Genomic DNA, 23,676 nt, shown 5'->3' with positions numbered 1-23,676 from the left:
TCCAAAACTGTATATGGCTGTATATGTGTTATGATATGCCAATATCAGATGTGTGCAATTGTTGGTTGTGGCAAACTTTTCCCTTCTGCTTCAGATTCATTCATGACTTCATCAATAACTAGTAAAGCTGACTCTTTATCACCACTGTAGACCTACAAATCAAGTCATGCAACCTGACAAACACTGTCACACCCCTACTTAAATGCATAAAAACATACCAAACTGATTGGTACAAACTGATTGTACCTAAAGTACTATTTTACTGGAGAACATGACTCACAACATGTTATAAACAAATTCATTTAAATCAAACAAACTCATTTGACTTTAATCCTGAACATTTACTCAAGAACTAAACTAACAGTGACAATAACACAAAGATGACACTGAACCAGGAAGTCCTCTTCCATCATGTCCAGTATATCATCCATTATGTATCATGGTTGCTCTTCACAGGCGGGACTTTCCGAACTCACTCAGTAACTTCACTCATGGTGCAAAAAGTGTCTAATGCCCCTGGGCATTCTGGGAAGACTGCAGATTTAGGGATGGCTGTAAAATAATTTGAGGAAAGATAGTAAAGTGATTGATCATACTTTTATTTAAATCTAAAAATGTGTTTATTAACTAACTCTTTCGTATGACACAACCATTTTTTTAAATTAACCTTCAGCCATTCAGTGAATTTTTTTTTTTTTAGCTTTTTAATGTGCTTTTCTAGCACTAAACTATGCCTTTGTTAACTTTCTACCATGCTTTGTTTCTTTCTTTTTTTTTTTTTTTTTTTAGATCTGAGCCATGCTTAAAAAGAATCTATTTTGCATGCTTTTAAGCTTTTAACTTAGTCATGAGTGTCCTGCTCCAACCCCTCTTTACCAGTTATGTTCACAAAACTGTCATTGCATGTTTAAGTGGGCATTTAAAGGGCTACTGTTTCTATGTGAGTCATCATAATTTTGTAAAACTCCCTCATGTGAAAAACACAGTAGAACTACTTACACTGCGTTGTTTCATTTTGGACCCTCTGTCCTCAATTTCAGAACAAAAACACTGTGCTCTGCATTTTCACTGGGCTGTGTTCATCCCTGAGCCACCTACCACCACATCGCTTTGTGATAATGTTCTTTTTCCAAACTGCATTTCAGCAGTTTCTCGTCTGACCTCGATCCTTATTATTCAGTTAAAGTGAAACTGTAGTGATAGCAGCAGTAATGAGAGAGCGAGACTCAGAGGCCACTGTTAGTGAGTTTAAAAAAGTCTTCTGTTACCTCGTCTGCAGCGTCCCTCTCTCCCCCTGTATAATGACTTAACACTGGTGAAAAAATGAGCAGTAAACACCATAAATATGTAGATTTATGTACCTATATTTGTACATGCTGATATAAAAAAACAGACAACTTTGATCTGACTTCTTCCGACCAAACTGCTGGAATGATTACGACTAAATTTCGTGTTTTTTTGTGGATGAATTTTAGATAATGAGGAGAAAAGCTCCTCAAACACTGCCGTCCTGGTGTGGGTCTCAAGCTACAAACAAAGGAAACGATGGTTGTCTGTAGTGTGAACTATGATGTGGAGCTACACAGCAGATCAACAGGAGATGCAGCTGAGGGTAGAGAATAATTGTGGTCTATCACAAGGAAGCAGCACCACACATGAATGAAATATAGCAATAGAACAGCAGCTTCCAGTGTCAGCTCATGCTTCATTATAGTAGGCATGTCTTCATACGGCTGCTGTGATAAAACATGTCCAGCTACAACTTTCAAAAATGAAGAATTTCTCTGGCTTTGAAAAATGTTGGAAATATTTGAGCTTAAAGTATAAATAGCAAAGAACTAAATATTTCTAAATAGACATTTAAGTGCTATTCAGTTTGTGGGGTTGCTAAAACTCTTCTTTCACCATCTAATCCCTCGTTTACGTGTGGGAATTATGTTGATACAACTCTCCATGACTCAGGTTGTTAACTCTTCAGCTTGGTGAATGTCTAGTCTTGTATTAACAACTAATGATAAATGGATATTGAAAGAATCACATCCCCAGTGTACTTAGACAGTGAACAGCATGTTTGAAACACTGCTGTTAAAGACATAGAATTAACTTTGTAACGTTATTAGTACCAGGAACATAGCAACAGGTACTGAGCATTACAGAAAATATTTAAAACTGTCAGATGATGTAACTTTACTGATTTAACAGCAATCAAGCAGTATTTCTTGCTAAATAACTTGGTTTAAAGCCCTTGGAAGAATCGTGTTTTTGCTATTATTGTTACTGTACGGGAAGTTCCATCCACACTAACAGCTAAAGTGGACCCCAGAAATAAGGTGGTATCCACCTTATTTACAGCTTACAATACAAATGGTGTGAACATGTGATTACAAAAGTATTACAAATTCAAGGTGAATTCCTATACTAACAACTGTCATTCGTGGTTAGCCTCTATCGTTAGCTGCTGCACTACAATACACGTATTTAATGTACTTCTGCTTTAGCAACAGAAGTTTCACCCATAGTCTGATTTACTAACCTGACACGCCAGATGGAAAAACCTTCCATAGACGGTGTTTGGGAAAGGGCAGAGCGAGTGAATCCATCTGCTTTAAGAGGTACCGATTTACAGCAGCGGCCCCAGGAATGAAGTGGATAAATGAAAATAAATGATTCCCATCAGTTCTGACGCAGCCGTCACCCAGTCTGCTGTAAGCCTGCTGATGGATCATTGGTTAGTCCAGCTCAGACTACAAATATACAACAAATGAAAACCAGAACACTTCCCATGTTTAAAACCCAGAGTCCTGAGTACAGACTCTGTATTTTAATGGACTACTAAAGAAACCACCAAGCAGCTACCAGGCTGTCACGACAGTTCACTCTAATCACCATTACTTGACACAGACCGGATAAACAAGTCGATGTAGTTTAGTACACTGTTGGACACATATAGTAAGCTCACAACCCCCCAAGCAGCCTTGAGTGGCCTTTCACATTTATTGAGCACTGCTGTTTGAAAAAGAATAGAAATCAATACGTGTTTTACCTGGATCCTTCAGTCTGCAGCTGACTGGGTCTGACTCTGAATGCTTCCAGGCCTTATTAGGAACACATAAACAATTCAGTCTCTCCCTCTGTGTTACAAAACACAACAAAAGCCTTATTTTAGTAATGATCAGTTATTCTGCTTTGCTTTTTCATGAAGACTGAGGAGTGAGTCCGGTTTTTCTGCGGCCCTCTGAGTCAGACTCCTTCCTGCTGGGAGAGCGAATATCAAAGCAGCAGCTTCAGAGAGAAGGTAGATATAAAAGTTCACACTTCTGGCTGGAAGTCAGTTTTAAAATGTGCACTTTGAAGGGGGAAGGACATCAAAGTGCTCTGTCTATTGTTACTATTATGGCCATTTTTCAGGATAAGGAGTCAGAACAGTGGAAATAAAATATCAAAGGACAATCATGAACAATTATGCTTGGAATAGAGGAAGAATATCAGCTGAGAGGGGGTTGTCAATATACCAGAATTCACCAGCTTTGATACAATACAACAGTTATTCCAAAAAAGTTGGGATAACAGAAGGAAATGATTGTCAAACCTCATAAACCCATATTTTATCCATAACAGACCATAACAACATATCAGATGTTGAAATGGAGACATTTTACCTTTCAGGAAAAAATATTAGCTCATTTTGAATTTGATGGCAGAAACACATCTCAAAAAAGCAGGGACGGGGCAAAAAAAATTGAGTGGAGGTTATGAAAAACAGATGGAGTAACATTTTGCAACTGATTTGGTTAACTGTCAGCAGGTCAGTGACATGATTGGGTATAAAAGGAGCATTTAGTGAGAGGCAGAGTCTCTAAGAAGTAAAGATGTGCAGAAGCTCACCAATCGGGGAAATTCGGGGCAAGATTTGCCTCCCCCAACGATCGTGGGGGCGTATCCTGAGAGGAGCCTCGTCGCAAATGACTATTTGTCTGAATAATCCTCTTGTGTGGTGTCAGCACGATTGTTTTACTGCTTTAAATCGTGTCGTAGCCTCCAAAATCATAGATATTTATGACTCTAGGTCATAGTGCCGCTAGTGGAATACCCACAACAACCTATGAGAGCAAGCAGATGGGGTAGTGTCACAGCCGGATCATATGTACTTTCACCACTCAGAACCATCGACACAACTGTACCTTAATTTCAGCCAGGATTTCATCCAGAGTCTTTCCCCTGTTTTATGATTTTTGCTGCACCTGTAATGCATGCCAGGACCGCCTGTTGTGGAGAGACAGCAAGACGGTATCGACAGACATCCTACTTTCTGAAGTCACGTGATCACGCAAGGTCATAGGCAGGTTGGCAGGTGCGCCATGAGAAGCGGGCGAAAACGGACAAAAAACGGACTATCTGCCTGAATGGGAAATATTTGGACTGGACGGAGATCCAAACTGTTTTCTAGTCTGTGGATATTGATGTTTGGCCACAAATCAAGTTTCCTGACATTTACCTGGACCAGATTTTAAGAACACAAAGCAGAGCCCAAAGGCTCACATCAGCCCGATCCATCTGCGATGGATGAGAAACTACATTAATGCTTAAGTTTTGTGAAAAGTAGGCCTTAGAACAGCTTATTCTATTCTATATATAACTAGTTATTAATGTATTTCTTACGTTAGATAACCTGTGAAAACATCGCTCTGTGGTTGTTGGATGTGCTCAAACATTGGGCTGCAGCCTATTTTAAAACAAGATCAACGCACCCCGGATTTCTGACTTAATCTAGCTTGATTTGAACACCAGCTGAACTTTTACTTTATTTTTAATGTGGCGGATTCAAACAGTACAGCTCTAAACTTTCATATTTTGTCATATAAACTGTTCTAGCATGGATATATTTACATATTAACGTAGCGTTACGAGTCAAACCGTCTCTGTATTCCATCAGCTGAGGATCTGCACTGACAGCAGCTAACATCATTAAAATGTAGTTATTTTTATAAAAAGCACTTTCAGCTGAAATAAAGCTGCTTACTGCTTATTCCTTACTGATTTCTGTCACTCATCCTTTCTATAACGTTGCTGCTGGAACAGCAGACTCACGCTGTGTGTGACTTCACATTCATCGCCATTATAGCCCACCAAGTGAGAGCACGGGTGTCTGTGGAAATGCAAACTATTTGGGAGTTTAGCGTACCAAACCATACCAAACCATACCAAACCACACTTCATCAAACTGGACCCCCTGATGGAAACACGGCTATATGCTCTAATCCAGACATCATCTCTCTCAGGGAAGGCCTTGACTATGCTAAGACAATGCTTAACCACGTCCACCACATCAGCATGGCTTCACAATAGAAGAGACCGGGTCCTGATCTGGCCTTCCTGCAGTCCAGACTTTTCATCAATAGAAACATCTGAGGCTTCAGAAAAGGAAAATAAGACCCAGGACTGTTGAGCAGCTAAAATCCTGCATCAGACAAGAATGGGGCAACATTCCTCTCCCAAAACTCCAGCAACTGGTCTCCTCACTTCCCAGACGTCCACAGACTGTTGTTAAAGTAGAGGAGATGCTACAGAATGGTTAACATTGCCCCGTCCCTACTTTTTTGAGCTGTGTTGCTGCCATCAGAATTCAAAATGATCTAATATTCTTCCTGAAATGGTAAAAAGTCTCAGTTTCAACATCTGATATGTTGTTTATGTTCTACTGTGAATAAAATATGGGTTTATGAGATAAGACAATCATTGACTTCTGTTTAAATTTATATTTCACACAGCGACCAACTTTTTTGGGATAGGGGTTGCAGCAGTAAAAATGAAGCTACATTGACTCCAATGTTGATACCACAGCAACATAATTAGAAGCCCAAAGCACCCAACACTGGGACCTTTGTTTCTATTTATCAGATACTATATGAAAACTGCAACTGACAACACTAACAATACTGGTAAGTTTGCAATGTTTTGCAGGTGCATGTATGATTTTGAAAGTTCTGCAAAGCCTAAGGATTGTCCAGATTCAATTCCGTTGAGGATCAGGTGGATCCATCTGGCAAAGCTTCACACTGATACGCTTGTTCTCAGTCAGAGAATGATCAGACCAGTCAGCAACATTTAAGGAGAGAAAAGCAGTGGTAGCTACGACCGAGGTCTGTAAACAATCGCGGCTGGAGTGGAGATGAGCAAAAAAAAAAAAAAAAAAAAAAAAAAAACTCCTCTTTTTGTTTGATCAGTTATCAAAGCAAGGCACAAATGTTTTATTACGACCACAGGGGACTGTGTCAAAGCTGAGAAGCTGTAGGACGTGTCACCTTTAAAAACACATGGTATTAAAAAGTGTCAAAGTATTGGATATTTTGGTGCCGTAGCCCCGAGAGCACACTGATTTTGAACATTTCATATACACTGGCAGGTGTGCAGACAAAAGCCCAGAGGAGTCTGAAAATCTCAGGCTGGAGAGCTGACAGTGGGCCCCTGGAGTCCTGCCTAAAATACCTTTATGGCCTCAAAAGATTTTATTTATAAAAATGTAATGCTTTGACTTCACACCGGCGTGGTTTTTGAAGCCAGCCTTTGAGAGAATGTGTGAGAAATGCAGCAGTAGTGCGTTTCATCGAGGACCAACTGAGAGGAAGAGGATTTTACTCGCTTTCATGTGCAAAAAAAAAAACGTGCTCGAAAATAGATTCTGAGGGGATTTAAGTCAAGAGGTGTTTCGTATGAAGTCAGTGGTTTAATTTTTATTCACATTACACTGGAGCAGCTTTAGAAAGCCCTAGACAAGACAAACAGAGGCCTTCATTTTGGTAATTAACCCTTTGTTGGCTCTGATTGGTCCATTGATCCATAAGCTGTGACCTTAAAGACCCTGTAAAGTGAAATCTAAAATTTGTGGACACTACAATATAAAATCACAGAGCAGTTCATCTCAGTACAGTCTGATGTTAGCACTGCCTTTATTGAAAGTGAAATGCTGTTTTTTGTTCATTGTGAGGTAAATTTGCCGAATCTATCACCCACAGTGGTCTATTGATCATTTAAAGCATCATATCAGAGATCTGAGCCGGAAAACTGACTTTGTCTCTTCTTCTAAGGTCAACAAAAGGTTTAGAGACAGGCTAATGGCGTGAGTTTCCTCACTGTAGCATCTTTTTTTATTTGAGAGGACCATATTTCTCCAGAGTGGGCGTGGCTTCAGCGTAGACATGCCCACACCATCCTGGAGCAGACTTTAGTGACTCATATTCATGATTCTGAAGCCTAATTTTATAAACTTAGAAAGGTTTTATTTGGCTGAAATTTGACCTGGGAGTCCGGAGTCAAAAGTTTATGACAACAACAAACTCAAAAACAAACATGGCAACTGTGGAGGAGGTATTGATAATGTGCCTCTTGCATAAAGGACAAAAACGGAAGCAGCGTTTTAGGAGGCGGTGGTCGGTGAGGCCGTTAAATACATCATGACTGGAGGACGGAGAATTCTTTTCTCTAGTACTGCCAATGAGAGAAATTGACAACGAGCATCATTTCCAGTACTTTAGGATGTCCGCCAGGGCATCGATAACTTGCTTCGCCGCATTGCCCCTCACATCCGGTAACATCATAGAGATGTTTAAAGTTTCTAACCAACTCACACAACTTTTCCTCAAAAAGTACCGCCATTGTCATTTCTTCTTCATGTCTCACTAGAGCTATGTATCGGGTAGTGACAGCAACACTGCCCCCACATGCAGAAATATGGATGAAATGATCGCGGAGCACAGACAGAGGGCTCCATCCGTATCCGGATTCGTATTTAACGTTGAGCATAAATGGGCCTTTACAGGTGCAGCAAAACTGGGTAGCGACTGATGACGCTACCCGGTCTGCTTGCTTTCATTGGTTGTCGTGTGGATTATTTCAGAGGCTACCTCCTAGAATCATAAATATCAAACTCTTGATATCTACCATTCTGGGTCTGGGAAGCTATGATGTGGTTTTGTGCAGGAAAACAGTCACACACATGAGGATTATTCAGACACATGGTTGTTTGCGATGAGGCTCCGCTCTGGCTTCAAACTGGGCTGAACGTCCTGTAGTGTGTGGCCAGCTTGACTTTTCATCAGTTTTTATCACCAAAGATCTGTTTTTAGCTCGTCTTAAAATCAGGCAACAAACATTTTAAGTCAGTTAAATCAGACCTGGTGTGCATCCCTTTCTGATAATATTTTTACCACAGAAAAACCACGGCAGTCTTCTTGACCCACCAGTGTACTCTCACTGCCTTTCAGAAGGCAGAAAGCTGCCAGGCAGGAGATCTACTTAATACTGACAGAATGTGATCTGTTAATGTTACTAACTTTAATGTTAATGAATCTAGCAACCGAGGAGGGCTGGGTTTGAGGAAGAGTTAAATATTATTTACAGTGTTGAAGTTCCTGATTAGGATCACATTCATTCATAATGGAGCTTCTATACTTCACCATTCTGCTCTCAATCAGCGACTCTCTCATGGATGTGAGCAGAGCTACTATCAGGATCAATTTGTTGTTCAGTGTCTTGCTCAGACAACCTCCCCAACCTGCAGGGCTAAAACACTGCTGTCAGAGGAAGAAAGGAGAAAATAGAGGGGTTTAGTTTTCTGCAACAACAGATGAAAATGAGAAATCATACTGGGAACGGGAATGTGACAAAACCATAGCGGAGGAGGAGGATGTATTCTTGTTTTTGCTGCCTCGGGGAGGAAGGTCAAGATAGAAAGCATCTAAATTAAGGCTGTCAGCGTTACCACTGACATAAGTTCTGCTGCAAGTTATGATCTACTGGAAGTTCCTTATTTTTTTCAGAATAAAAGCAGGTTTAATCCAGAAAGGAAGTTAAGAACCCCTTTTGCTTAGGATGGGATAAATGGCAAAGTAAAATCCTAACAATGAAGTTTGATGAGAAATGTTCTTATCAGGGCTCGATTAAAAAAAATCAACTTAATCACATCACTCTGCAGTGATTAATCATGATTAATCACAGCTTTTTTTAATAGTCTAAGTATATTTTGATGATGTCTTGAACAGGTATAGGTATGGGGATCATTAATCTATTTTATTATTGATACCCTTATCGGTACGAGTCCTTTTAGATACCACTATCAATACTTTCTATAGTTTGGTGGAAAGACAAAAGATGGACAAATATTTTAACTACAAGTGGTCTTAGCTGAGTAGTGCTTGAGTTAAAATGCTATGATTCAGTTTTTCACATCGATTTAACACCACATTCCAAATTATAATGCAAATATGTTTTTCTCAGATTTTCCGAAATAGTCAAATGACCGTCAGAATAGTTGTCAATTCAACAACTGTTACAGCATAATTCAAATTTTATTGAACAAACCCCCTCATGATAACTTTTTTGTCTTTTCAAAAAATTTAAAAGCTTAAATGCACTGTTCCACATTATTATGCACAACAGAGTTGAAAAACATTTTAAAGTTTGTAAAGAACTGAAAATGGTCATTCGTTGAATCTGCAGCATTAGGAGGTCATAAAAATCAAAGCTATTTCAATCAAAAACATCTTAACAGGCCAAGTTCCATGTTAACATAGGAGCCCTTCTTTGATATTACCTTCACTATTCTTGCATCCATTGAACTTGTGAGTTTTTGGAGAGTTTCTGCAAGATGTCAGAATATCCTCCCAGAGCTGCTGTTTTGATGTGAACGGCTTAAGTTTTCATGAAATATCTCATGTTTCCACACCTTGTCCAAGGCATTGCACTATTTGAGGCTTTTCAGCAGCAGGGAGATCTTTTTTCTTTCCCATATTGCCAAAACCTGTGGCCTGCTTAATAATGTGGAACGTCCTACTTAAGTAGTTTTCCTTTAATTGGGCTCACCTGGCAAACTAATGATCACAGGTGTGTCAGGCAACATCAATCTCAGGGAAAGCTCTGGCTGTTTCAGCAAGACAACGCTTAACCACATACCACATCCACCACAACAGCGTGGCTTCACAATAGAAGAGACCGGGTCCTGAACTGGCCTTCCTGCAGTCCAGACCTTTCATCAATAGAAACATCTGGAGCTTCAGAAAAAAGGAAAAGAAGACCCAGGACTGTTGAGCAGCTAGAATCCTGCATCAGACAAGCATGGGACAACATTCCTCTTCCAAAACTCCAACAACTGATCTTCCCACTTCCCAGATGTTTACAGACTGTCGTTAAAAAAAGAGGAGATGGTGAACACTGGTAACCATGGCCCTGTCCTTATTTTTTTGAGCTTTGTTGCTGCCATCAGATTAAAATGAGCTAATATATTTCCTGAAATGGTCAAATCTGGTATGTTGTTTATGTTCTGTTGTGAATAAATATGGGTTTATGAGGTTTGATAATCATTGCTTTCTGCTATTATTTATATTTACACTGCAACCCAGCTTTTTTGGAACTGGGGTTGTAATGAAACTGTTTTAGAAGCCTTGTAATAACTATTTGATATTTCCTTCAGTATGAATCCTGAGTTTGTCCTGCAGCTCCACATTAAGTGGAGGAATTCTGCTGGATGAGAATCAGATCGGTCACTCCTGAGAAATAAACAGTTTCATCCTGACATCTGTCTTTGTCAGGTCACTGCTTGTTTCTGTTTTAGTCTTTTTGATCCACGGTCTGACACCAGCCCCCATCCCTCCTCCCTTTACATGGACATAAAGAAAAAAAAGGGCAGCTAATAAGCCCCCTTAACTCCCACCTCTCTGCTACAAGCAGGCGACAGAGACCTGGTCACTGGGGAGGATTTCAAAGCGAGTCTGGGGGCTGTTATCAGGAGGTGCAGTGACAGACCCCTGCTGCTGCTGTCCCTCTCATTAGCCACCCTCCCTCCTTGGCTCCCTTCCTCACCCTCTCATCCCCAACACTTGTCACCGTGCTGTCAGCTGCCCGCTCAGCTGTAGACACAGAGCACCAGGCTGGGGACTGGATGGATGGAAAGATGGAATACAAAAGAGAGGAAGATTTTGAGGTGTAAACCGTGCTTGTCAACTGAAGCACACAACAGAGGAGATCCATTTCTCTGAACTCTAATCCGTCCTGTAAATGTCTCTCTCCTGACACAAGTCTGAGTACAAAGAGCAGAGAGACTGCTCGCTCCGTCCTGTCAATTCACCTGAAACGACTGCAGAGAGAAAGAGAGAGAGATGAGGGAAGAGTAGCAGCTCTGGCAGAAATCTGATGTCTTTGCAGGGAACTCAGCAGGGTTCGATCCACGAGTGACAGACGAGACACGAGAGAAGCAGCACACTGAGCTCATTATGAAAACCAAATAAACAAACGTCAGTCATGGAAGCAGCTGGTGAGGGATTAAAATGTGAGCGAGGGGTGGCGGCAAAAATTACTGAGCAAAACGTAAACAACTTCATGATTTCTGATTCCAGATTTTTTCTTGTTCTGCACCAAACAACTTTAAATGATCTTAAATAAAACCAACACATGTTAGATTTACCATCAGCTCCTTGGAACACAGAATATCTCTAACACAGACATCCAACCATCACAGAGAGCAGGAACAGTCAGAGATTGATCCACTTATTCACAGTTAATCCATTATCACGCTTCAGAACAATCTGCTTTCATCTCTCTGCTCCTAAATAACTCATCAGCCATGTTTTGGTTTTTAACTGGAGGTGTTGAGATCACTGACTAATTTCAAATTATGCACAAGATGTTCTGAAAGAAATGAATCACACTGAAATACATCAACTGATTTTGCATTGGAGCTGTTTTTCCGAAATTATCACATCACAATGCCAACATACTCAACAGTGACCTTGCAAAGCAGATGGATACGCCTGTTAATGTGTTTCTCACTGCCCAAACACCTGAACTGTTTGGGCCCGGTTAGAAAGTGACAGGACCAATCAGCGTCGAGGGGCAAGAATTTCAAGCGCAGCAGAGTCATGACTTAAGCAAGCAGCAACAAGAGGCCAGTGCAATTATGGCAGCAGACATTAGCCTGGATGCTGCAAAAGCGCCAGTTTTATCCGAACTTGACATTTATTTGTTTAAAGAAGAACAAAGAACAGCAGTGAGTTGTTTTCTTTTCAAAAATGTCAAAAGTCGAGTCCTGACATGTCTACAGTCGCTGTTATGCAGTTCTCCATGGAGTTTAGTCCTCGGTAGTTGCACACCTCAGTTTAGGGCTACGACGTAACGTGTTTTGTTGCTCTGATTGACCTGTAAAGATGGGACACACAGAACGTCCATCCAATCACCCTCTGAGATGCGTGAAACTCATCCATCTGGTGTGTTAGGTTAGCTCAACATAGCTATTAGAGAGATCCCCAGCAAGAACCACCCGCAATTTCCATATAGGACAACTGCGCCATGCAGCGAAGGCCCGCGGGTTTGCTCCGACCAAAGGAGAGCAACCTCGCCTACTGGAAGCATGTGTAGAGCGCTGTGCTGCGGTGTGCAGTCCTGATCAGCGGGCAGAGATAAGAGAGGAACTGCGAGATTAATTTATCATCCTTTCCGGTATGGGTCCATGATATTACTATTATATTATATCTACCATTGGATGAATATCTAAGGAAGTTAAAAGATTAATGTTTCCTTGAAGGATTTGTGGTTTTATGTAAAATTCTTTGGCTAAATGTCCTCAGAAGGTAACTTTTCCTCATCAATGGTGCCGTTGCAGCTCTGTGACCCACTGACCTCTCGGTGACCGTTTGCTCTTGCTGCAGGATGAGACGTGAAGTTGATATAGTTATGAGTCCATGTGTTGTGTTGTATTTTGAAAGAACAGGATATTCTATGCTTGTGACTTCCTGTTTGGAGCTTTCTGATCGACTGGTATTGATGCGGTTTGGCAGCAGCCGGTGCTGAAAATAGACCTGCAGCGTATCTTCAATGAAGCAGAGCGAAGTGGCGCTCCAGGCACTCGCCGGCTGTGGAAACGCTCTGATAGACTGGATAGAGAGCGATGTGCTCCACAGTATGAATTCGTGGTGCAGTCACGGTATGTTGAAACTGGAAGTCAGAAATCACCCAGCCTGCAGCATGGTGCAGGGTCAGGACCAGGATAAGGAGACAGGGTCCAGAGTCAAAGATGTCTGTTGGATGGAAATTTGTTAGATTTATTGTGTCACTTCAGTCTGGAAGGTATCTTAACGATCACATTCAGAGGAAAAACTGTCACACAACCACCATTCTCTGCTGCTGGCTAAACAAAGCAAAATATAAAGCTAAACTAAACCGGATCAGTGCATTAACTTGTGTACTCGCTGATACCTATACCCGCATTTTAAGCAGTACTGGACATATTTCCGATACAGTATCAGAATTGGAACGACCCTAATCCTGTTCTAGTAAAACTGATGCTATGCTAAAGCTACATCTGCACTAATCACCCCACTGGAGGCAGACATTAGAGAACAACTAAACCCCGCCCATAGCTACCACCTCAATCTCCTAAAATTATGCCGATTAATCCGAACAGATTTGCAAGATGGCAGAGATGGAGTTTGGCAAACCGACCTGCTTTGCAAGGTTAACATTTATGACCTATTTAAAAAAAAAAAAACAAAAAAAAAAACAGGCTCTGCGACCCACATTTGGGTCCAGACCCACCAGTTGAGAACGAAGGGTCTTGTGTGAGCACTCGGAGGAAGTGAAAAACTGTCCTTATGTCTGTTGTCTCTGATGTTTTTAAAACAGTTTAAAATTCCTGAAGTTTGTGGCCAGCCTTAAAGACAACCTCCATGTTTCCAGCCTCAGATAACCAGACTAATTTCAAACACTCTACACCCACTAGTACACAGGGAAACCAGGGCGTGGGATTTATATTTAGGAGATGAAGTTTGAGATTAAATGAAGGTTAAATTTGGGCACACAGAGGGACAGCCTTAGGGTTTAGTTTAAGCAGAGAAACATGTTTGCGTGTTTGCAGCATTTCTGGGGTGTTGCAGGAGACAGATAAGTGATGCAAACAGAGGAATTATCAGATGCCTCCTCGTCTCAGTCAAAGTCATCGTCTGCTGCAGGGTTGTCATGTTCCTCTGCTCAGAGCTTATTTATATCAGACGCTCACAGAAATCCAAACCTGGAGGTGTGAAGAGAAAGCAGACTGACTCTTCTTCTTGTGTACTTCCTCACAACACGCTTACCTGCAGTTTGTCAATAATCTCCTGTGGTTTCTGGGTCCAGTGTGGGCTGCATGTTGTGGTTCTGGGACATGCATGCTCAGAACAAACAGACCCTCCATCTGCTTCTACTCGTCATTTCAGAGACAGCAGCTAAATGGCCCATTTAATTTTTACAGCGAAGGAAAGCTCCAAAATGTTCAAATTCTAGCTGAGCCTCTTCAAAATAAGGCAACACTATCTCCTGACTCTCTGAGAAATGGGAGGTTTTTATCTTGTGGCTAAAAAAAAAAAATGAATATTCAGTTGAAATATTGATCCTGTTTTTGGAGAAGCTCTTCATGACTGTGGTTTGGTGGTTCTTTCTGCATCTTAGAGCTGCAGCAATCCTTGACCGAGTTAAAGAAGGTCGTTCATGTAATTAGTAGTCCCCAGAAAGACTTCACTGTAAAATATGGAGAGGTTTAGTTTCACTTTTTAAGATCTCTGCAGGAGCTCAGACCCTGGGTCTGTTTTAGGCCGGCCACACACTAGACGATTTTTTTAGGTCTTGTATACACGTAGCTGGGTATCTGGGAAACCGCATATATTTTTATACGTTTAGGCCTGTCATCTACATGAAATCGCAGTTTTACGTCACTAAAAATGATCTTTTCTGAAAACTCCGGCCAAAATGGAGATTTTGGAAAACTCCGGTTTCTTGGTTTCATGTGTATGCCAGGAAACAGAGTTTTTGGTTCTCAAACGTCACAGCTTGTGCCACGTTTGAACCTCTGGTGGAAGAGACAGAATGACGGAAGTTCATTCTGATTGGCTGGCACGGGCTTCACATCTGAAAAACACTGCCACCTATGGGTTTGGCATGCTTAGAGCAGCATTTAACGGTGGATTTGCCGGTTACATGAGGACGAGGTTGTTTTTTTTTTTTTTTTTTTGTAAACGATCAGGTGTGGACGAAAGTATTTTTTAAAACCAATGAAGGGGGATATTCGTTTTGGAATATACCCGATTTTAAACCGCGAGAGACCACAGACAGAGAGACAGGTGTGACTAACGGGTGTGACTAACGGGACACAGGTGAAACTAGTGAGGGTAATCACAGTGGAGGGAAACTCAGGCAGGAAGAAAACTGGAAACACACAAGGGAATGTAACTACAAAATAAAACAGGGAACTTCACAATACACAAGAACACTGCACCAGGAAGAGGTACAAAATGTAAGAAACACTAGGAGGGGAGCAAGAAAACAAATACAATCACAGGGAGTTAAACTAAACATGAAACAGGGGACAAGGAACAAATGCCAACACAGGGGGAGAAAAACTAACTCACAAAATACAATATAAAACTAAAAACATGAAATACACAGAAAAAACACTAAAAAACTCAGGAACATAATAAATCAAAACCTGATACACGACAAAAAGTAAAGACTAAAATGTTAGGACTAAGACTACGAAGGGTGAACAGGACTAAAATGTGACTAAAACTATTTTTTTCTTGAGACTAAATCTAAAATGGGCTGCCAAAATTAACACTGCCTGGAGCAGATTTACTGCCTCATTTTTTATGATTCTGAAGCTTATTTTTTTAAACTTGGAGGTGTTTCATTTGACTGAAATTTGAACAAGGGGTTCATAACACAGTGACCTGTCATACAACAAACCTAAACACAGATTTGTTTTCACTTTACGGGGTCTTTAAGTGGACTTGGGATCCTGGGTGCCTGCATTCATACATCGGGTCAGCTGAAATGAGACCCTGGTCCTGAACGTGAACCACCCTGTTCTGCACTGCGTCATGCTCAGAGTCTCTCAGAGAGCCCAATGGATCATCTCTCAGCTCCATCAAGACTTCCTCAGCTCTGCTGTGCATGTGCTGATAGAATTAACTGTTAAACTGCAGCTTCAGTAATTCAGAGCTCTGCATGAGGCAGAGAGGAAGAGGGAGGCTGAGGGGGGAACGTGACGGGACTCGTTAAAAATAATTGCAGAATGAAATTCTGAGCTGTGTTTTTCAGTCTGCAAAGGCAAAAAAATCATAGGATTTAATTACACTTCTGAACAAAGTTAATCTGAAAAATTACCTCCAGGAGCTGTGACACCTGACACAGGTGCATCTACAGTCAGCAGTGTATACTTATGTTCATATGCTCTCTGCAGATCTCTTAGTGCAACATCCCTGTGGTATAACACACATAGAGGCCGATCCACTGAAGAATAGCACAGATTTTAGTGTTTTTACCTGTGCAAATGGCAAAATAAATAGTAACTGATCCACAGAGTGCATGCAAAGAGTCAACTAGTCAACGTATACCAATGTTGTCCAGTTTATTTTCCTTTTATTATGACAGAGCTTCATTTTTGTCACTATAAAAACATCTAAGACTGTTTGTAGCTGACACTGTCAGAATTCATTTAAGTTGCCATGACAACATTAAAGGTTAAAATACCCAAACTCTAACTGACATGGTTGCCAGGTTGTTTAATTTTTATATGTGGTCATAAAAAGTCTGCTTTGGTAATGTTTGTAACATAATTGGTCACGTTATTGTTTTATTTATCATTTTGTCCTTAAAGTTTGTTCTGTCAATAAAGAAGAAGAAAACAACTCACTGCTGTTCTTTGTTCGTCTTTTAACAAAGAATTGCTGTCAAGTTCAGATAAAGCTGGTGCTTCAGCAGCATCCACGCTAAGCTCCTCTGGCATAATTGCACCAGCCTCTTGCTGCTGCTTGTGTACGTCTCGACTCTGCTGTGCCTGAAAGAACTCCCCCTCATCGCTGATTGGTCCTGTCACTATCTAACTGGGCCCAGACGGTTCAGATGGGAGCTTTACAAGATGGATTTGCCAGTGAAAAACAAGGAAATGGGCGTATCCATCTGCTTTGAAAGGTTAAAAATCACAGGTTTCAGCACAAAAAACGTATACACCCCCTGTCCTTTTTTGTTCCCTTTTCTGTTGGTCATCAGGCGAACACAGTAAATATTATTTATTTTATTACTAATGAGCTGTAAATGTTATTTTAAGACATATGTCAGACTTACTATGATTTATTGTTTTCAAACTAAATTTTCGTGTTATTTCAGTTTTCTCGGTGCTCCACATGTGCAAATTTTTCTGTGAAAATTAAACGCAGACGTGGACATCAGTTTGACTCGTTGGCTCTTTAATGACCAGCAGTTATACCGTTAATCAGCTTCTTTTTTTTTTTTTTTTTTTTTTTGCATTTTCTGTCCCAATTCAGTCATAATTTTTTTCTCCTTTAGCTATTTAAGACTTAAATAATCCACCACATGTTGGTAAATAAGTGTCACGTGTTAGACTTCTATTATTTGATTTTATTAATGTTGAGGTGTTTAATGAGCTTTCTGCTGAGGATTTAAGATGAATTCTACACTGGTGAAGAGTCAGGCTGTTCAGTCCTACTGCAATAATGTTACAGTTGGAAAGCTGTGGAGGAAAGTGTGACAGAAGGGTGAGAAGTTTCTAAAAATGTCTTTGTCTTTCTGTTCAAACTCTGAAGATCCAATCTCCTTCAAGACAACTACTGTTAGCTCAAACTTTGGCATGTTCAGAAAATGGATGATCAGAAAGTAGGGGTGTAACTGTTTACAGAGGCCATGGTTCAGTTCGCATCTCAGTTTTGGGGTTACGGTTCAGTTCATTGATTAAAATAAAAGAAAATAAAAGTCCCAGATTTAATTCTTTATTAAACTAAAACGACTCCAGCTTATACTTTATTCCATCTAGTATTATTTAGAACTACTGGTGACTGTGTTTACATCAGCTTGAGTATCCAGGTTTCTGTCGGGTTTTTTAAGTATTCCAGTTTTGCATGTATACATCTTTAGAAACCGGGATGTGATAGTATGCCGGTTTTGAAAAACGTGGTTTTGCTTCCTGGAGAACTCCAAAAGAAAATGGGATACTGTGCCATGTATACGCTGTATCCCAACTTCTGACAGCTGTAGACTACCTGTGCAGGTGCAACTTTGATTTAACTTGATTCAACTTCAGATATGGAGGGTTTCTGGTTTGGGGTCCTCAGAACTCCATCCCTGCTTTTTGCAGATGATGAGGTTCTGCTGTCTTCCTTGGCTGGTGACCTCCGGCAGGCATTGGGACGGTTTGCAGCTGAGTGTGAAGCGGTCGGGATGAAATTCAGCACCCACAAATCTGAGGCCATGGTTCTCTGCTGGAAAACGGTGGATTGCTCCCTGTGGGTAGGGAGTGAGTCCTTGCCCCAAGTGAAGGAGTTTAAGTAAAAAGGGGCGTGAGATTGACAGGCAGATTAGCACAGAGTCAGCATTACTGCAGGTGTTGTTCCAGACCATTGTAGTGAAGAGGGAGCTGAGCCAAGAGGCAAAGCTGTCAATTTACTGGCCAGTCTACCTCCCAACCCTCACCTTGGGTCATGAACTCTGGGTTATGACCAAAAGAATGAGATCGCTGATACAAGCAGCCGAAATGAGTTTCTTCTGGAGGGTGGCTGGGCTCAGCCTTGGAGATGGGGAGCTAGGAGTAGAGATGCCGCTCTGTTGAATCGAAAGGAGCCAGTTGAGGTGCTTCTGGCATCTGATCAGGTTGCCTCCTGGTTGCCTCACAGTGGAGGTGTTCTGGGCATGTCTGGCTGGGAGGAGACCTAGAAGACCCAGAACTCGCTGGAGGGATTACGTACCCTGTCTGGTCTGAGAACGCCTCGGGATCCCCCAGCAGGAGTTGGAAAGTGTCGCTGGGGAAAGGGACGTCTGGGTGGACGTGCTTAGCCTGTTACCCCCGCAACCCAGCTCTGGATAAGTGAATGAAGATGGATGGATGGTTAACTTCAGATACTTTAAAATACTGTGTCTGAGTGGCGGAGGAACCGCTCTGTCCAGAGAGAGTGACTGTTGGGCGGCTGTGTCTGCAGAGGATCAGTCTGTGAACTGATTTTTTAGCCACAAATGAAATGTGAGCATAATTTGATGTGGAGACAGAGAATGACTGCTTACACCATGAGTTACCAGGAGTTAAAGCTCTGTGAGCCCAAGATGGAAAGACATTGTTGCTTTTGTCACATTTTGTTCTTCAGATTTCTCAAAATTGCACGTTTGACAAACATCGACAACTCTAATCAGCATGATTGGGTTTTTTATCAACAGGTCGATGAAGGTTCACAAGGCCGCCATCAGCTGATGCTGACGTTCCACCGATGCATGTTTGGCAATTATCTTTAATCCATGATAAGATCTAAATGCTTCAGAAGCGCAGCTGAAAATTTATTTAAAGGAAAGGTCAAATGTGACGCATTAACTGGGCTACGGGTTTGCTAGTGTGGGCATGTCTTTATGAAGGTATTTGTCATTATTCTAGATGTATTTTTGGTCTTTTTTATTGTTTTCCTGCAGGGCAAAGCCGCTGAAAAAGAGACTTAAGTTTCAGTGGGTTCTTCCTGCTTAAATAAAGGATAAATCAATACATAAAACCTGGATAGTGTTGTACTCAAGACCACACTATCCGAGACCAAGACTTGCCCGAGACCAGAGTGCACTGAGACTAAGACAAGACCAAGACTTATGGCGGTCAAGACCAAGACCATAAAAATCAAATTTTTAAAACTATGACAAGGTTGAACAGTTAAAGAGCATTCTCTCTTTAATTTTAGCTTTCTTTTTCATAAATCTGACGGATAAAAACAAGGAGTCTGCAGCTCTTTCAAAGCACAACATGCAAAAATCTCAAATCTTGAATTTGTTCGACAGACTTCATGAAAAAATAAATCCTTATATGTATTTAAAAGCCACTGACAAGTCTAGAATTATTCCAAATATCTGAAAAAGAGATAGTCTAGATTTGTCTGTTGATTGAGGCCTAAAGCAAGTGTTCAGAGGTATTTCTGACAAGAAATAAGTTTTTGCAGGTGTAGCTATTTGTTGTTTTAGCAAGTGCTTCTCCTTTTTATCACATTAATGAAGTCGAAGAATAGCAGATCAGTGCTGTTCTCGACCGGTCTTGATGGAAAATCTTGAGTCCAGCCAGTCCGAGACAAGACCAAGACATCACAATGTTGTTTTGAGACCAGTCTCAAGACCTCAATCCCATTCTTGAGTGCTACAGCATTCAACCAGGAATCCCAAACATGATATAGTTCTAATGAGAAGTAAAGGTAGCAAATCAAGTTATTTATAACTCTCAAATCTTTATTGGTGGCCACTGATGGTCAAATAAGTACAGCAGGCAAACTTAGTCACATTGATCAGAATGTTTTCCTCTTTCTATTATACCTGATAATATGAAAGGATAATGTGGAGCAGATTATTGGCACTTGCATCCTAAAACTTAAATGGGTAAAAATGACTCAAATGTGACTAAAACTAATGATCATTTTTATCTAAAAACTGAGTCCAAACCCTAAACAACAGGGACTCGTCCTTTAGGAGTGAATGTTATTGATGTACACCATGTAGATCTAAGTAAAGTGACTCCCTTCTTTGTTTGATTTCTCCTCTCCAGGAGCTGCCTTCACTCGGCCATGAAAGAGGAGCGAAGCAGCTGGATGCGAGTGCACGAACACACACAGATGCTGTAAATAACACAAGCATATGCCCCCTCACCGATGTGTAATGTGCTCTCACACTGAGTCAGATGATGAATCTGTAGCCTGCAGCAGCTGTGTGTTACACCGATTTAGATGAAGATACTCTATCTGCAGACAAAGAGAATCAACCTCCACAGTGTGGAAAAACCATCTGGAGATAAGCTTGATCCCATCACCACAGCCTCGTTCTCCTCCTCCTCTTTCTCCTGAGGGTCTTTCCTGTTATCTTCTCAACAGATAATGACGATAAATAAAGCATAGGACACCCCTACATTCACGCTGCATCCCACTGTGACAGGATGCTACAAACAAGAGGAGGCAAGTGTGGCTCAACTGGACCTATAAAATATGAAGATCCCCCTTCTCATAGTGCATTACAAGCGCTTGGCTATCACATGATATTAACACAGTGAATACATTACAGTGCATGCATTCCTCCCACAGAGGTATCGCTGTTTCTGGAGATCAGTGCAGATAAATAATGCATGCTGCTCAGACGCGGCACGACTGCTGAACGCACACAGACACTACAGCGCTTTTCCACCAGCACTCGCACAGCATGCAACACTTAGGAAAGCTTCCATTAGTATTACAGCTACACTTGCACCCTCACTGTGTAGAGAGTTTAAGTGTGAAATGATACTCCTGCAGCACATTCAGCTCTTTGTTGTTTTTATTGACCCTCAGGAAGCAACAAAAACCTCCAAATGATGCTCCCGTGTTTACGCTGCATGCCTGCACACTCCACTCACACCAAGTTCACTGTTTCCCTGAATGTTGGCTCAAAATTACAGCATGCAATAAGGCTGAATGAGATTTCATACAGACATGAAGAAGAAGAGGAGCTGCCTCACCTTTTAGTGTTTGTGTGGTATCGTCTCTTCAGGCTGTGTGTGGAGCGCTGAGCTCAAACTTCTGTCTTTAGATAAACCTCCCCTCCCTCTTTACTCTCGCTCTATCGCCTCCTCCCCCTCCTCTCTCTCTTTTCAATCTGCTCCCTCCCACCCTCCTCTCTCACCCTCCTTGCTCTTTTTTTCCCGTCACTTGCTGTTTTTTCTCCATCTGCTGCCTCTCTTCTCACTGTCTCTCGTCAACCTGCTGCTGTCTTTGAAGCTGCATTAGAGAAACCCCCCATCAGCTTCAGCGCCACCTACATAGATACAGATATGTATGCTGAGGAGGGCTGGGGTTTAATAAGAAGGTTTTGGAGGTGCACTGCGCACCACTGCAGTGGATCTGCTGCTTAAATATGAAGCTCTGCTAGAGTAAATCCTACTACGAGTGTCTGTGTTCATTAAGTAAAAGATTGGTAATATCACATTACTGAAGAAGGCGTGCAGATACATTAGCATATTCTGTATGTATCCCATCATCCTCTGCTCTGGTTTGGCTTTTTCCCATCTAATTCACACCTTTCAGCAGATCATACCCACAACTGAAAATAGCGCTTGTATCTGGTCATAACAGAGAAAATATGTTAAATATACGTTAAATATGTGTAGAAAACACTGATCATAAAATGTAAAAGTCTGTAAGAATCAAGCTGTGTAAGCTTGAATCAATTCAATTAACTAGAGCCCTGCATGGAACTCATTTTTTAATCCTGCTGGATTTCACCTGCTCCAAACTGCACCAGCACCTGCAACAGGTGTCTCCAATCCGCACACCACACGTATTCTGACACTGTTAGATTTTCAGAATAACTGACAGTGCGTTAAGTTAAAGGTAATCTTGGTGGGTTCACTTAAGCACAACCCTCATCATGTTTCCTCTCTGAATGAAGGAAAAAACCTAACCTTGCAAAGCAGATGGATATGCCCGTTTCCGTGTTTCTTACTGGCAAATCCATCTTGCAGAGCTACCATCTAAACAGTTTTGGCCCAGTTAGAAAGTGACTGGACCAAACAGCGACGAGGGGCAGTTCTTTCAGGCGCGGTGGAGTTGTGACATAAGCAAGCAGCAACAAGTGCAATTATGCCGGAAGAGCTTAGCGTGGATGCTGCTAAAGCGCCAGTTTTATCAGAACTTGATGATATTTCTTCTTTAAAAGAAGAACAAAGAACAGCATTGAATAGTTTTCTTTTCAAAAACGACAAAAGTCTACAGTCACCATGGTTCGCGTTATGCTGTTCTCTATGGAGTTTTCTCTTCGGTAGCAGCACACCTCCGTAGGGGCTACATCATGTGTTTTGTTGCTCTGATTGGCCGGTAAAGATGTGACACAGAACAATCACCCTCCGATTTTTTTAAAAGCTCTGCCCTTTCCCAAACACTGTCTATGGGAGGTTTACAAGAAGGATGCATGAAACAAATCCATCTGGCATGTCAGGTTACAGAAGTCATGGTTCTACCCACATCCTGGTCCAGACATCAGACTACCACCACCATGTTTGACTGTTGGTCGATGTTCTTCAGATAAAATACTGTGTTAGTTTTACTCCAGATGTAACGGGGCAAACACCTTCCAAAAAGTTCGACTTTTGTCTGGTCAGTCCACAGGATATTTCCCAAAAGTCTTTGGGATCATCAGGATGTTTTCAGTCAGATGTGAGACAAGTAGTGGTTTTGGCCTTAGAACTCTCCCATGATGCCATTTTTGCCCTTTTCTTTCTTATTTTTGAATCATGAACACTGACCTTAACTGAGTCATGTGAGGCCTGCAGGTCTTTAGATGATGTTCTGGGTTCTTTTGTAACAGTTTCAAGGTTTCAAGTTTTCTCCATTTGCTCTCACAATGGTCGACTGCAGTCCCAAAGCCTTAGAAATGGCCGGCCACTCCTGGGAAGGTTCACCAGTCTTCTTTATACCAACAACCCTTCCCTGATGTTGACTATCCTTTGTTGGCAACAAAGTGCTTTTCAAAAGTTGCCAATTAAAGCCCGTTTCAGACTGGCCGTGTGTTTCCCTGCTAGCAAGTGGCGCGCGTGTCTGCTCCTGCTCCTGCTCCTGTCGGAGTGGCTTTCACACAAGGTGCGAGTTTGCTGCGTGTCAGCCGCATCTCCCT

At 41.5% G+C, this 23,676-nt stretch overlaps 1 protein-coding gene across 1 annotated transcript in view; it reads right to left on the bottom strand.

Annotated features, from left to right (window-relative positions):
- c1qtnf4 (C1q and TNF related 4) overlaps positions 1-21,608 on the bottom strand; it is a 50,781-nt gene extending 29,173 nt beyond the window's left edge. Inside the window, exon 1 of the mRNA XM_041794700.1 lies at positions 21,527-21,608. The gene's annotated coding sequence lies outside the window, so the exon portion shown is untranslated. The remainder of the gene's footprint in view (positions 1-21,526) is intronic.
- Between the last annotated feature and the right edge of the window lie 2,068 nt (positions 21,609-23,676).

This window comes from Cheilinus undulatus, linkage group 1 (assembly GCF_018320785.1).
Source record: "Cheilinus undulatus linkage group 1, ASM1832078v1, whole genome shotgun sequence".
Lineage (NCBI taxonomy): Eukaryota > Metazoa > Chordata > Actinopteri > Labriformes > Labridae > Cheilinus > Cheilinus undulatus.
This window is presented reverse-complemented; position numbering and strand designations above follow the sequence as displayed.